This window comes from Furipterus horrens, unplaced genomic scaffold (assembly GCF_987537825.1).
Source record: "Furipterus horrens unplaced genomic scaffold, mFurHor1.1.pri manual_scaffold_4, whole genome shotgun sequence".
Classification (NCBI taxonomy): domain Eukaryota; kingdom Metazoa; phylum Chordata; class Mammalia; order Chiroptera; family Furipteridae; genus Furipterus; species Furipterus horrens.
Genome location: NW_028327174.1, coordinates 106,030,913 through 106,036,943, shown reverse-complemented (window position 1 = coordinate 106,036,943; position 6,031 = coordinate 106,030,913). Strand labels below are relative to the sequence as shown.

General features: G+C 36.4%; 1 pseudogene; it reads left to right on the top strand.

The window, feature by feature from the left end:
- Positions 1–217: 217 nt before the first annotated feature.
- LOC150012609 (serum response factor-binding protein 1 pseudogene) lies at positions 218–5,469 on the top strand (annotated as a pseudogene).
- Positions 5,470–6,031: the final 562 nt, after the last annotated feature.

The following is a 6,031-nucleotide window of genomic DNA, read 5'->3' as shown; positions in this document are numbered from 1 at the left end:
GGATTACTCAATAAGAATGAGCTGTATAATAAGAAGAAAGCTATAACTAATCTTGTCTTTTTGAAGACAGAAATCTTCAAAAAAAATTTTGGCTTTTTAAATCTTGGATACAATAGTCTTTAAAATATTCTAGCAGGTATTATTATAATATTTGAGATACTTTGAAAGTATTCACTAGATAATAGATATAATAGTGTAAATAATTTTCTTATCCAACATGTATAAATTGAGTTCCTATAGAGTTCCAGGCACTGTAGCAGGCACTGGGGCTACACAGCAGATAACAAAATATGTATTAGGTGGTAATAAATGCTCTGAAGAAAAAATAAGCAAAGAAGGAGATTGAGATTAGTAAAGATGTGCTTTTTAAATAGGAGAATAGGAACTTTATCCTCAATATGGAAATGCTTGAACCATATCTAAACAAAATGATGAAGTGGGCCATCAAAGTACCTGGGAGAATGTTTCAAGTATGGATAGAAGCAAATACCAAAAATCCAAAGCAGTGGTGTGTTTGGCCATATGCAAGATACAGCAAGGTGGCCAGAATGAGCTGGAATAGAGCATACCAGGAATTAGACTTGGACAATGGGGGTCTCTTAGCCTCCTACCACCCATCAAATATGCCTTATCTCTCCTTAAATTCAATAACCTCCGTGCAAAACAAATTATTCAAAAGTTTTGATTCTTTCAAGTACCTGTCATCAGTTGCTTTCACATATACTTTATGAATTTCAACACATCTCTCTCTTGAGGTGAATTTAATACCATAGAAAAAATTCCTTTGGGTTTTCTACAGACTCTTTTATTCCTTTCTTTTCTTTCTTTCTTTCTTTCTTTCTTTCTTTCTTTCTTTCTTTCTTCTTACTTTCCCTATTTCTTTATTTATTTCCTGTCTACATGGATATGCCCATTTAGGGAAAGCTATGGTAGGTACAGGTGAGAGAACGGAGCTCTGAATTATTCAGACTTTCATAATATTTCAAGAGGGCTTATATTTCTACTTCTCATCACCCACTTAAAAATATAAGAAGGATAAAAGACAGGAGCTGAATTTCAAATAAGAAAAATAGAGAAAAGCTGTATATTTAGTGAGTTTTCCTAGGATCCAGTTTAAAATTCTGAGCAATACTTGTCATTGCAAACATAAACACAAAAAATAAAATTTGTACATAATCATGTCTGTTACTTTGCTCTAACCTAAGACGTATAAAAGGAAAACATTATTAATAATTTTTTCTTATAAAGTTATCCTCTATAATTCAATTTTAGCCTTTTTTATTGTTAAAGAGATATTGTAACATTTTGTTCTCAGTGTTCTTTTTTTCCCCCAGGAAACAAAACAAATATGTCATGCAAACTATTACATTGGCTAAGGAAGGAAAAATTTGTTTGTGCATCCACAAAAATGATGCAACAATTTCTAAACACTATTTTGGTAACAGCGAGTTTCTACCAAAATGATGAACTAAATTTTCTTTGTTCTATATCTGTAATATGTCACGCAATTCATCGATCATGTGTGGGCCCTAAACTAAGGTGATTTTGTAGCTCCAATTGTAAAAGTATACTTGCAATTTAATTCAGAACAATTTCATGATAAGTAATATGGATCTATTTTAGGAGATCAAGAAGAGGCTAGGAAGCCAGCAAAATAAAAATATCAATGTGATTAATTACATGGCTGGGTTTTCTTCATGAAGAATACCTTGCTTCAAAGAATCTTCCATTTTGCAGGTGAATTTATAAAAACACCCAGGATTCCTGACCCAGAGAGTGAAGGAGTTGTGTATGCTCTAGAAATGGGCAAATATTCCACATAACTTCTCCCAGCTATTGCTTTATTAATTCTCTATAAGAATGTTGCCCAGCGAAGTTTAATAGAGGAGTAGCAGACAGTCTGTACGGTTTCCAAAACATCCATGGAATATTTGGAGAATTAAAGGGGTTCAAAATATTCACAGGAGTGATACTTAATACTAATATACAACCTTCATGTCACCTTGACACCTTACCATTCTAAGTTGGAAAGACAAAATATTTATATTAGCTTCACTTAGAAGATACATCTTAAGATACTGAATCAGATCCCTCCCAACTTCTGGCCAAGATGGAGGCCTAGACATATAAGCTGCATCTCCCTCCACAACTAAGAAAGAATACAACTACCTCAAAACTAGAGACAACCAGAAGTTCCAGAAAATCAAGCTGCATGGAAGTCCAACAAACAAAGATATAAAGAAGAAATACTCATCTAGACAGGTAGGAGGGGCAGAGCTGGGGCAGAGAGGATGCGGTGTGGGGGTGGCAGCAGCGGCGGTAGCAGCAAGCTGGCAGAAAATAGTTACACGTTTTAAAAATTCAGGAGGGACACCTGGGGAGCATTCCCAGCTCCTCACCAGACCTCGAAGCTCATGGTCCCAGCACCGGGGAAAATCAAGCCTCATTGCTTCTGACTCTGCAGACCAGTGGGGTTTGGGGTGGAGGCAGAAACTGCCAGTCTCTCAGCAGAGTTCATTTGTTTAAAGGGCCCCCATAGTCCTAGAACATCTGCAAACTCACCCACTCTGGTAATGATGGCAAGGGAGGCAGCTATAGGGGTGCCAGTCCCGTACAAAAGTGGGAGAAGTATCTGGAAAAGGGGCAAGTGCTGGGCAGGCAGCATTGTTCCCTCTCGAACCCCTCCCCCACATACAGCACCACAATGTGGTGAAACGGGTTGCCCTTACTGATGAATCCCTAAGGCTTCACCCCTTGCAATGACAGGAGTGACAGCTCTACCTAAGTCACTGAGGCAAACAAGCACAGGAGCCTGTCAAGTTGAGGAGACAGAGAAGTGTGGCCCAAAAGGGGGAAGAGATCAAGGTTCCAGTGGGAGGCCTAAGCAACGAGGAGATAGCCAACCTAACAGATAAGGAGATAGCCAACCTAACAGACACAGAACTCAAAACACTGGTGATAAAGATGCTCACAGGCTTGACAGATATGCTTGAGTATGGCAGATGCATAAGGGAAGAAGTGAAGGCTATGCTAAATGAAACGAAGGAAAATCCACACAAAGCCAATGGTGAAAGGAAGGAAACCAGAGTTCAGATCAATGATTTGGAACATAAGGAAGAAAAAAACAGTCAACCAGTATAGAATGAGGAAACAAGAATTGAAAAAAATGAGGAGAGGATTAGGAACCTCTGGGACCACCTTAAACCTGCCAACATCTGAATCATAGGGATGCCAGAAGGAGAAGAGGAAGAAAAAGAAATCTCATGTGAAAAAATAATGAAAGAAAACTTCCCAAATTTGGTTAAGGAAATAGACATACAAGTTTTGGAAGCACAGAGAGTCCCAAACAAGCTAGACCCAAAGAGGACCACACCAAGACACATCATAATTAAAATGCCAAAAGTGAAAGATAAAGTGAGAATCTTAAAAGCAGCAAGAAAAATGCAGTTATTTACAAAGGGGTGCTTATAATACTATCAGCTGATTTCTCAAAAGAATCTTTGCAGGCAAGAAGGGACATGCAAGAGGTATTCAAAGTGATGAAAAGCAAGGACTTACAACCAAGGTTACTCTATCCGGCAAAGCTATCATTTAGAATGGAAGGGCAGATGAAGTGCTTCCCAGACAAGAAAAATCTAAAAGTGTTCATTATCACCAAGTCATTATCATATAAATGTTAAAGGTACTTATTTAAGAAAAAGAAGATAAAAACTATGAACACTAAAATGACAACAAACTTGCAGCTATCAATAACTGAATCTAAAAAATAAAAAAATCCAACTAAGCAAACCAGAATAGGAACAGTATTATAGGTATGGGGATCATTTGGACAGTTATCAGCTGGGAGTGGGAAGGGGAAGAAATGGGGAAATGGTGCAGGGATTAGGAAGCATAATCGGTTGGTACAAAATAGACAGAGGAAAGGTAAGATTAATATAGAAATATAGGAAAGGATGAAGCCAAAGAACTTATATGCACGACCCATGGACATGAACTAAGGGGGGTTAAGTTGCTGGGGGAAGTGGGGTACTGGGCAGAGGGGAGCAAAGGGGGAAAATTGGGACTTCTGTACCAACATAATCAATGAAATATACTTAAAAAAAGATACTGAATCATATGAGTTTGTGTGCTGGCATCGGTGGATCCTTTTCCTATACCTACCATAGCTCAACATGTGACTCTGAACCTCAATAATGAGGTTGTAAAGATGAGAAAAGAAGGGAAGAGACTCCGAGTTTTGGTTATCTGAAAACTTGTTAGGAGTGTTGGCAGACTGAAGTCAAAAAGGGCACTGAAGACGCACTGTTAAAAAAGCAAAAACAGGCACAATGATTACTTGAAGAAATTCATGCCACGAAGAAATTGAAACTTGATATAGTAATGAAATCTGCTCTTGGTGATGACATCAATTTTGAAAAAATCTGCAAAAAACCTGATTATACTGTGACTGAAAGAGCAACCACCTGATTAGCAATGCACCCTCTTCTGAAGAAAAAAATAGCTGTGCTAAAAGCTGCTGTCAAAACCTTTAAATATGAAAGACAAAATGATACTGAAGTTCAGTCACCAAAGAATGCTTCAGAAGAAAATTATTCCAAGGACACTTCATGTTCAAATGGTGATGTCATTAACTTAGAGCATGAAGAAGCTATTATCAGGGAGCAAAAAGAAATAGAAGCCAAAATGTTGGCAAAGAAAGCAATAAATAGTTTAAAAGAAAAAGTATCCAGGATGGAACATGGACCCAAAACAGTGGACATTCCTAAATCTCCATCAAAGCCTTTTGAAAAGGATCCTATAGTTCCCTTTGAACCCCAGAAGATACCTGCTAACTAAAAAATGAAACCATTGCATCAGAACAAAACAAAAACAAAAAGGAAGGAAAGAAAAAGAAAGAGTCCAATAGCCCACTTGCTGATAATAGTGATGGAGAAGAGTTATATGAAGAAAAGGAGTATTTTGATGATAGCACGGAAGAACGGTTTTACAAAAGTCTTCCATGTCTGAGGATGTGATAGTGGTGATGACTTATTCATTGGGAAAATTAGACGGACACAAAAGAAGGAAAGTAGTTGCCATTCTTTAGTTTTAGAACAAAAATACCCCCAAAAGGTGTTCCCTGAAGAAAATAAACTTGAAACCCATCAGGGTATAAAAAATGGCAAAGACAAGCCAAGTACAGAAGCAAGGACATTTGAATCAGTGTTTTTCCATTCTTTATCTGGATCTAAAAGCTCGAGAAGAAATTACAGAAAACAGGATCTGAAAAGCAACACCCCAGGTTTTCAGCAAAATTAACCTCAGCTCAAGAATCAGTTTAGTAAGTGAACACAAAAAGGACCCAAAAATACAAAACAGCAGACACAATTGCCTCTTCACCCTTCATGGGAAGCAAGCAGGAAACCAAAGGAACAACAATCTAAAATTGCTGTGTTTCAGGGGGAAAAATTACATTTAATGATTGACTAGTACCTCTTTTTGTGAACTTTTTCATCTAACAATTTCTTCTTCTTTTTTTTTTCCAGGTCATTATTTAAAGTCATATTTGAATAATTCTCTTTGGAGAGCATGTAGAAAGAAGTTTGTTGTTGTCTTTACCTCTCTTTTTAAGGGTGTTCAAGTTATGTTTACATAAAACTTCCACAAATCAGCTACACAAATTGGTTTTTAAAAATCTACCCTGACTTTTATAAAAGAATTTTGAGTTTATAACGCTCATATTTCCTCATTTGTGCTTATCATGAAGTGTACTTTATTGAATTATGTCTTGTTTTTTTTGCCTTGAAAATAAGTGTTGAGATGTTTTTAAAATAATAATGGAAAAATATGAGGAAATTATGGCTATTTAAAATATAGATCACTTTTGCTAAAAGTTATTCTTGTAAGCAAAACTAAGTTAAAATAATTAAGTTTATTATGTCTATACAGATAACAAATTATACAATAAATACTAAAAAAAGATATTGAATCATGTGACTTAATCACAAAATTAGAAATAAAGTCATTTCAATATGATCTTTAAATAAATGTA